At 37.7% G+C, this 10,299-nt stretch overlaps 1 protein-coding gene across 1 annotated transcript in view; it reads left to right on the plus strand.

Annotated features, from left to right (window-relative positions):
* Nucleotides 1–10,299, plus strand: part of LOC107089267 (zinc finger protein ZIC 4-like) — a 106,313-nt gene that overhangs the window by 32,398 nt on the left and 63,616 nt on the right. The window lies entirely within an intron of this gene.

Genomic DNA, 10,299 nt, shown 5'->3' on the forward strand with positions numbered 1-10,299 from the left:
TATTAAAGAAATGGCCCCACTCCTCTTTTTAATTTATTCACTTTTGCATATTATTTTCTTTAAGTAGGTCACTATGCCAAATAAAGCTTTGCCTACAGCTGATATTTGTGCTGAATCCATATATCATTTTTGTCTTTCCAAGCTGCTAATACAGCATCCATCCATGCACTGTCTGTATATCCTTAACCTTGCAGGGTTGCATGGTCACCAATCACTCAGCTATGCTCAGGTTTGTAGAACTGCAGAAGAGATGTAGAGGTGTAAAACACCCAAACAGATTTGTTGTCACTGCCCTTTTGTTTTAGTGCGTCCTTTTGCTTTAACTTAGCTTTGGGGTAACAGTCTATTTTCTATAGCCAGGCTCCAGACTGAAGCTGACACAGTGTGTGAATTAGCTTGTCTTGATGATGTTGTAGTTACAGATAACTGGAACACCTGGGTGCTCAGACACCAAGCAGACTCACCAGTCTGCGACAGCTGACACGTTGTTAAGGATGGGCTCGATGGCATAATTTACACCGGTCACAGTCATGCAGTCTGTTTAGCTGGGTGGAAGTAGAGGGTGCATGGAGTCATTGCTTGTTTACCCTGTGCTTGATGGCCCCCCACCAGCAGCTACAGCAATTATCACCTTGAAGGAATGTGGAACCCTTGTGTTAAATTCTCTTTGACCCCCTGATGTAGGAGGTCAGGAGGCTGGACGGGTGGGCACAGGGATGCATGTGTGGGTGACAAAAGTCAGTGGGTGTGGGGTTTAGTACTGTGTGGGTTTATGCATATGTAAAAGTCCAGAGGACCCCCTCCTTGCTCTTGATCCAGCAGCCAATGACTCTGCCTGCAGACCCCCAGGACAGCAAAACAAAATCAAGTGTTTTCCCAAAGTAAAATTGTTCCTTAAGATCTTTATTTGGCTTGGAAAACCCCTGCAAGTGGTAACAGAAGATAAATGCATAATTATTTCTTAATGTGACCAAGTGATACTGATGGTGGCTTTTAGCCTTCACCTTATACTCGAAGTTCGGCATGTTAAACATTTGGTTTTCACTCTTTTCTATCATCAGTTTCACACAGAGGAAGTTTTCACAAACGACTCTAAACACCAACAGAGAGTCAATTCTTCTCATTATTTTAATGTGTTTGTCTCAAGCTGTTTTTAGTACACAAGTGTAAATCTCAACTTTCCAAGTAAGTGTAGGGCACTGTAAAAGACGGGTGTTAGTATACATGCTTATGAATTGAAATAGAGGAAAAGGTGAGAGTAGAGTGGGTTTAGACATGAGAAGTCTAATACATCTGATGCTTTTTGTTACATAAAGAAATAAAGATGTGAACATATGACATCGCAGAGGACAATACATAATTTTTCTCCACAGGTTTTTCACAGATACTTTAATCCTTACAGTAAATAGTATCGGTTAATAAATTATGTTTAAACAATCACACAACATTTTTGCCCATGTTAAAGGCTTTTAGTTTATCCAACTGCCTTTTAGGAAGCATCTTTCCCCAGATGTCTCGCTTATTCACATCTTGACTACCTCAGGATTAGGAACTGTGTTCTTTCCTGGTTGGCCAACATTTAGCTGTGCCTTGTTTAGCTCTTCCTGGAGTTCAGCCATCCTTGAAATGTGAGGGCCCTTACACGTTGTGACAATGCAGAGTATCCCTGTGGCGTCATCAGATCACAGTGTCACTCCCAATTAGCAATCTGTTTAGACCAATTCTTTTTTATCCTACCAGAAAAAACTAATGAGGAGTAGAGATCTTAACTGTTTTGCCCCTAAGGTTTAAAAATCATGCATATTAACTATATAATAGCAGGTCCAAAATAATACACAGCTATTGTTGAGCACGAGAAAGAACATTGAATGTCCACCTTAACTAGCATGGCTTCTCCTACACTCAACACCATTGACGCAGTAAGCATAGCATCTGTACCTTCTTGCAAGGAGTTATATCTTACTCTTCTATCTTATGGCTTTCAAAGTAATTCCTCATCTAGAAGGGGGTTCTCTGTTTCAAATTGCATTGGAGTATTGGAGATGGCTTGGAGTGATGTGGGGGTGGAAGGTTAAACTTTACTGTCTTTGATAAGAACTTCTTTGAAGATTATAAAGTGTTTTGATCTAGATTTGTATGCTAATAGTTCCAGCCACATGTATGTATTGAAAGAAAACAGCTCTTAACCTTTTCCATAGAAGCATCGTCATATTTCCAATTATAATTTCAACTTATGCTGGTCTTTTCTGAAAGCAGTATTTGAATCATTGGTTAATAATCATGCCTATAATGTTTTTTTTTTTGTTTTTTGTTTGATAATCCTGCATTTGATAAAGTAATCAAATGGATACTAAAATTCAAGTTTCGATCATTCCTAGAATTGAATACCTTAAGAGTGTGAACAGCGTGGGAATTCCAGTAGGAACTATTTTGTGCCCCACACTTTTTGACCTGGTTGTTAAAAAGCTAGGGGGTGGGGGCATCTCATTCAGGTTCAGACATGAGAATGAAATTGCTTCCAAAAGATTTGCAAATACACTTTTTAAATGTAAAAAATATTTAAGTACATGCTCGGCATAAAGGTGATAAGATATGTATATGTTATTTTCTATTTAAACACAGTGTGAAAAAATCTAAATCTAAAACACAATGTGACATACGTCAGTGTGTGAATGTGTTTATGTGTGATTTGATACCTTGAAAACAGAAAAGTCGGTACTTATAAAATGACAGACCATGTACCTTTTTAGCATATACTAGCAGCCATTCAAAACGGCCCTTCCCACTCAAACACCAGCTGAATGGCAGCCCATTTCCCTTTCCATCACTGTAAAGCACTTAGTACTGGGATCTGGTGTTGTGCCATGTCATCAGATGGTGGCGCACCTGGGGGTCAATCAGACCCCCTCTAGTTCTGCCACTGCCAGAATATAATAAAACACCTGAAGCTAATCTGTTTTTTTGGCTTCAAAGTATTAAGTTAGGTTTATTGTACAACAATGAACTCATTTTATAATGGCTGCAAATATTATAGCGCAGAAGTGGTCGATAATGGCCCCCCTGTCCCCCCCTCTAGATCTGCCCCTAAAGAGGAATGATAAACAGAGCAGAAGGGTGTCAGGTTAAGGAGGCCACTACTAGTCAAACAGCTGAAAAAATGTGTAAAGATGAAGAAAATAATGTTATGATAGGTAGCAAAGATGATAAGTTACTGTGGCAAACCCTCTTCATGGTTAGAACATCCTTTCATCCAATATATAATAACCAGTGTAAGCAATATAATAGAGCAAAAACACCCTAGTATTCAAACTGATTTAACTGTTTCCAAAGTGGTTCTGATCAGTTTGATACAGAAACAACAATACCGGAGCAATATTACATGGAAAACAATTCATTGCATCTATTTGACCCCTGCTAAAAATCTATGTGTAAAAGAAAACCAGGCCATTTGAAGGGCAGAATGGGATTTTCTTACATTTACTGATCCCTGGACTGGACCAGCGGCTTGGTTGTGCCCTAAATAGAGCTTTGTGAGACTGACTCCATCTCGATGAGAAATATCTTTAACATTTCATTTAAACATTTCTTTGGGACATGTTTTTGTTCCACCTGGTATCATCATATCCAGATTGGATAAGTCTCTGTTTGACCATCAAACATGTTTTTAAAGATATGCATATGTGTTTCACTGCCCTGTTTAACTATGATAAGAAACTGTATTTTTGAATTTCCTTTGTTGTTTTTAAATCACCTCTAGGTTACAATGACATCTGACAAATAACAGAGAATATACCAATAATACCACCGATTCCAAGTTTGATCTGAGTATGGATTTGGGAGCTTCCCAGAAGTGATTAGTTTTTGTCCTTACAGTGTGCTTAGTACGGTAAAATAACTTTCCGCTTAAGTTAATTTTAAGGCTAAAGATATTTTAAGAAGGTTTCCAAAAGCATAAAAAACTAAAAAATAATGTTATACTTAATAGGAAACCCTTGTGTTTCACACAGGTTTTAGCATACAACCTGCCATCAGGACTTTGTATATATTTAAAAAAATAGATATTGAATCAGAATTTTTTATTCATTCATTTTGTTTTCCTTTTTTATTTCAACTTTAATGTTTTTCTAGCTTTCCCTCTGGTGACAATTGTGGCAATCGATCATTTGTAGAGGTCTCTTTATTGCATTCTGTATTTGTGTTCTCGATCAAATGCATTAATGACAAAACAAATGTGACTGCATCTTTTTGTCCTGAATATAAGTGATCACCCCCCCTTTGGTCTGCAGACTTCTGTCTCCTGCTGCACACTCACTGCCGCAGCACTCATCCATGAGCAATACACTCATTCACACGCGCTCTCGCATGACTTCACAAATGCACAAACAGGACTTCGACCCCAACTGGCTCACGCACACAGAGCACGCTCACTTACTCGCTCAGGAATTATCGTGGTAGTAAAACTGGAGGGGAAGGGTTGGAGTGAGATGAGGCGGGGGAGTGGGGGGTTAGGCAAAGGGAGGGACAGTGTGTGGGACTGCCCTAACATAAGCTGTTTTACCCCAAGCAATCTCTAAACATGGCCCATGTCTGTGACCCGATCATGAGGACAACTTGTTTTGTTTTCCATCACCTAAAGCATTCATATTCAGAGAAGCAGGAGTTTAATTAGCTGATTTTTAAGGAAAAAACTCCTTTCATGTTCTGTCTCCATATTTTATTTTTTACCAATAGGAGAGTTGAAACAGTGTTGTTAGCATTACAGGTGTGCAGTAACTTGTTTTTGTTCCTAAAGTGGTTTTAAAGCTTTCTCATGTATTGCTTTGAAGGATGTGACAGACTTGTCCTTAAGTACTTTGTTTGTCTCTTCTCACTTTTTCCCCCTTTTTTTCTCTTCCTGTATGTCTCAGAGTCTTGCTGCTTCTATGTGTGTGCTCTGGTCCGCTGCTTTGGTACAATAAAAGGAGGAACAAGCCGCCCCGTTCTTTGTTATGTTTCTTGTAGGAAACTAGCTGCAAATTGTGGCTCAATGAGGCGTTGCTGTTTTGTATGGTTTGATAAAGTGCAAACCACACCGTCTTGGCTTTATTGTTTTCTGTTGTAGCTTTGCCCATGAATGTAGGTCTGTGTGATGGTTGGTTAGTGTTGAACATTAAGTGATTGAGCTCACTTGTGGTAGTGGTTAGAATGGGAGCAGGGGGTGCAGGGGGCCATTCACACAGTTTTAAGATGTCACCTAGTGTTTAGAGCGGCTGTCCATTGTGTTTAATTTTGATGAGGAGTAATTAGAGCTCCGTCTAGGACTCTCGGAGAGTATTCTGTTTTGCCTGTTTTGAGGGCTTCAAATTCCCAAGATTATGGAGTTTTCTGTAGAGGCAGCATGACACAGTTGTCAAAGGGATCAGAGCGGGGCATATGTGTGTGGGTGTATTTATGTGCGAGTGGGAAATATCCAAGTTTTATACTTCATTGAGTTCTTCCAACACCTGCAGTAACTACTTAGGTTAGAAAAAGAAAGAAACGATTCAAAGACTGTACAGAAATGTGTTTTCTAGTCCATTTTCATATAAGAAGGCCAGCAAAGTGAAAGAAAAATAAAAGATGAGCTGATTATAAATTGATTATCCTTAGAGATGAGCTGATCAGGCCTTTACTGGTCCAATCCAGTTTGTTTATTGAGGTCTTAGTTTTATCGATTTGCCTTTTTTTCTTGAAAACCTGAAAAACTCTGATAAGAGATAACTGCAATACAAGCACTATGTTTCCTGCTGTAGCTGTTTTAAAATGCTATATATATAAAGATGATGGTGATGATGATGGTGATGATGATATATAAGTTTTGGGTGAATCATATTTCCTGATATTTCATTTTGTGTGTTTTTTTTGTCAATGCGTCTATATAAAAAATTGGAGTAAAATTACTTCTCACTTCCTAGGTATTTGAAAGAGGGGGAAAAAGTGTAGTTTTTCAGGATTTGATCTGCCAGTAACTTTCTGAGTTGTTATGCTTGTAATAGTGGACAAAGTTAAACATTTAAGTTTTCAAATCTACTAGGATAGACTTTGCATTTAAATCAATAGTTACATGTTAAATAGCATATCAAGATCAGGTATTTTTTTTCAATTTAATTTTCCCAGTTTTTGATCATTAACAAGCTAAGAGAATATTTACCATTCTAAAATGAAGACTCTATAGTTCAACACAACCCCTGACAATATTACATGAGGCATAAAGATATCAAATATCTTTTAGGTATCCCCTTTTTTTACTTGTAGAGGTTTTTTCCTCTTACCTTACATGATATTAATTGGGTTCCAATGCTTGATATCTCCATTAAAAACCAATCCATGATATGAGTTTGTGATGAGAATGAGAGCAGAATAGGAATTTAGCCAAATTTACGCCTCAGGTTCATAGAGAAATACACTATAAAACAGATTGGTCGATGCAACTAAAATGTTGGTTGAATTTAGCAATCTGGTTTGTAGTTATGTGTCCAACCAATCATTTGGTTAAAACAACAGATCTAATTTGCATTTGGTAATAGGGCCCAATACATACTGGTTACTTTGACCAAAAAATTTGGTGAGTTAGCATAGCAACTTTAACAGCCAAGGCTGAAGCTTAAACAAATAATTGTTCGATTAAAGGGCAAACTCCTATACCCAATGCTATTGTCAAAGCTAACTCCTCTTGGAATTTATTACTACTTAATACTAATGTTACAACAAAGGTGAATGCAAAGATTAGCATGTGGCATTTGACCACATCACTGTAATTATTCTCTAGGTCAGTGTTTCCCAGCCTTTTTTGACTCGTGTACCCATTTTGGCATTTTATATAACCATCAGTACCCCCCCAGTCAAAAATACAGATGATCGCCAAAAAATGGAATGTAAACTAATCATAAAATAAAAGGGTTTTTTTATACACTTTTTTTTTAAATTTAATTCTTTTGCATGTTATTCTTTCCAACTCAAGAAAAAAACAACATAAATATGTTGCCCAGATGTTAGTAAGGAATTGAAATAAATACAAAATAAAATGATACTATAAATCTGCCTCTATAAAACTGGAGCTCCTCTGAGTAACTCCCCTATAATAACATTTAAACTTAAAGAATCTGTAAAAAATATTGAACATGATTTAGTAAAGGAAATCCATGCTTCCATTCTTACTTGTGCTTTTATTGTTACTCTGCAATTTCCCTGATGATGGAAAAAAAACAACAACACACCATTGTCCAGAATGTTACATTTGCTTGTTAAACCTTTGTTACTCTGGGAGTTGATTTAACAGACTGGATTCCTACACTGCTTGGGTGTATAGGGAACAAAACACAGTTAGGATCCACAGATCAAGTCCATTGAGTCAAGTAAAACAAACATGTGGCTTGCGAGATCGACAAAAGGAGGAGGGTCCGGGTGCACGACTGACCTTTTCTAAAGCAGTTTGAGACCCACGCGAGCATTCTGCTCCTTCAGAGGCTGTTGGGGTAATTATCTGCCACAGTGCACATGTTTCGCTACGTTTGTCAGAACTGCTCAGTTTTACAAGGCGAGCATGAATTGTTTTCAAGCATCCTGCACAATAAATTGGTGCATCAGCCACAAGTAGGATAAAACGTGTCTCCACATACCAGCTCCATCCCAGCACTTGTACCCCAATGTTTTTTGTTGTTGTTTTTTTTTTTTTTATTCCCCAAAGGTTAGAGACTGGTTCTGGTATTTTAGAGAGTGGTTTAAGCAACGAGCCAAGGAGACATTTTGGACATGGGGTAAAGGGGCCCAATGGCACAAAGCCTTATTCCGTGCTCCTCCATGTGGAAAATGGCAGGAGCGCAAGGAGGAGGGGAAGGAAAAGAAAGAAAAAAACGGAGCAAAGGGGAGGAGGGAGCAACAATTAGAGGGATCTTCTAATCACCAGGGCAACACTCATTTAATTGACATGTGAAATCTGAATTCATCTAACAAGTCGATAGGCAGCACGACAATGGAGCAGTTTAAGTCTAAGATCCGCCGGTGGAAGCAGCAGCTGAGTGAAGAGGCCACATTCTTTGTTAGCAGGAACAGCATCTGCCAGAAGGGAAGGTTGTCCACAAGGAGATTATAACATATTCTATCTTTAACCCTTTTTTATGGCTATCCTTACCTGTTAACAAAGAGCATGTTTGTTCCAGAGCAACAGGTTTTTATGTCTTCTTTATGTTCTTGTGATGTTTTTCTGCACAAGGCAGAGTAAGTAAGCAACAATTATTTTTACCACAGCAACAGAGAACCTCATACTTCCATGGGCTTGAAAGAGGAAAAAAACAACAACCCACAAATAAGAATTGAGCAAGGGAGAAAACTATTCTCATTCCCACTCTTACAGAAATCAATAAGCTATTTAAGGTCATCAGAAGGAAGCATCACTGTCAACTTGCTGCTGCACGAAGTGAAAACACATCAGCGCTCACTGCCACCTCATAGGGGGACTTGGAAGGTATCCATGTCGTTTACCCTTATGATTATTTTAACAGGTCTTTAAACTGTGAGATTGGTGCGTTTTTCTGCAGAAAAAGAAAGAAAATTGTGCCACGTGTCAAATGTTTTGTCACACAATTTGCAAGGAGGAAAAATGGCTTCAGTAGTAAAGCAGGTGTTAACTGTTTTTACTAGTTCAAATGTTTTTTTAGGTGATGGAAGCTAAATAAGTACCAGAAAGCAAAGGAGTGAGTTTTCACAAGAATATCAGTATACTATATTGGACTTTTTAAACTGTGTTCTACAATTTAACTGGATGATTGATTTAATAAAATTCAGGTCTGAGAATTGAGATAGAATAGTAATTGAATATTTTGTCTTGCTGGCCATGTTTCTTTTAAACTGGAAATCTATTTTGTGATTAACACCTAATAAAAATCATATGGCAACTCATATATATATATTTTTTAATATAATATCATATTATTTCTCAAGGGTTCATAATATCACGACCCTTTACAGTATTCTGCTGGCCTTCGGAAGATAAAAACATCCATAATGTTTTTTGGCTAGAACTTTCCTCAGTGTTTTGTCAAATTTCCCAAAAGAATATATTACCAGTTAAATTCCATCTAGAGTTTATGATGCTTCACATGTTTGCCTTTGCAACGATTGGACAGATCATGCTTTCTTTAGGCAACTCATTCTAACAACAGGTTGGCAAGAGGATATTTTCTAAAGTTCCTCAGGAAGGCTGGTATTTGCTGCTGTTCTAGTCACATTTGGAAAAGGAACAATTAATCTTCCATCAGTTGTTTAGTTGATAAGTGTTACTTAATAAGGATTTTTATTCTCCTGAAGCGTAAATGCAAGGCGAAATGTATTAAGTTAGTTTTATAGCTATTTACACATCATTTCCAGGGTTCCAGAGAATTAATTTTGTTTTTAAATTAAACAATATTTAAAGCTGAAATAGAAAAGAGCAAAAATGTTTTAAGAACTAAAAACATTACCATTTGTTTCCTGTAGAATTAAATCATAGTTTTACTGCATAGACATATTTAAAAATGAGCTCCAAAAGGAGTAGATCAAACACATTTAATTTTTTGGGACAAACGGGGATTACTAATAACAGCTTCAACAAGCTTAAACTTACATTCTTATGGTGTATGGCTGGAAAGCCTTAAGACAATCAGGGCCATGCTGTTGGGTTGTAGATATGGTGTAAGAGCAACTATAGCATCGGGCAATGCCTGATACCATTTAACCATTGCCAAAGTTTCCAACTTGCTCGCCCTATTGCTTATAACATAATGGTTTTAAAGTACCAGATCTTTTGGCCTCCTCATTTCATGTTTTTTTAGTTTTGGTTGATTTGTATTGTAAGTTATTCTTTTAGTGGAGTGTTGCAGAAAAGAGATGCCTCAGTTTCCCTCTTAGATTTGTGACCTCCATGACCCTATTTTGAAAATGAAGATGAAAAGTGGATGGATGGATGGATGGATGGATGGATGGATGGATGGATGGATGGATGGATGGATAAAGGGATTGATAATAGATGGATGGATGGATGGATGGATGGATGGATGGATGGATGGATGGATGGATGGATAAAGGGATTGATGGATTGATAATGGATGGATGGATGGATGGATGGATGGATGGATGGATGGATGGATGGATGGATGGATGGATAAAGGGATTGATGGATTGATAATGGATGGATGGATGGATGGATGGATAGATAGATAGATAGATAGATAGATAGATAGATAGATAGATAGATAGATAGATAGATAGATTGATTGATGATGGAGGGATGGATGGATTCATGAT

The sequence above is a fragment of the Cyprinodon variegatus genome, unplaced genomic scaffold, assembly GCF_000732505.1.
Source record: "Cyprinodon variegatus isolate N-32 unplaced genomic scaffold, C_variegatus-1.0 Scaffold245, whole genome shotgun sequence".
Lineage (NCBI taxonomy): Eukaryota > Metazoa > Chordata > Actinopteri > Cyprinodontiformes > Cyprinodontidae > Cyprinodon > Cyprinodon variegatus.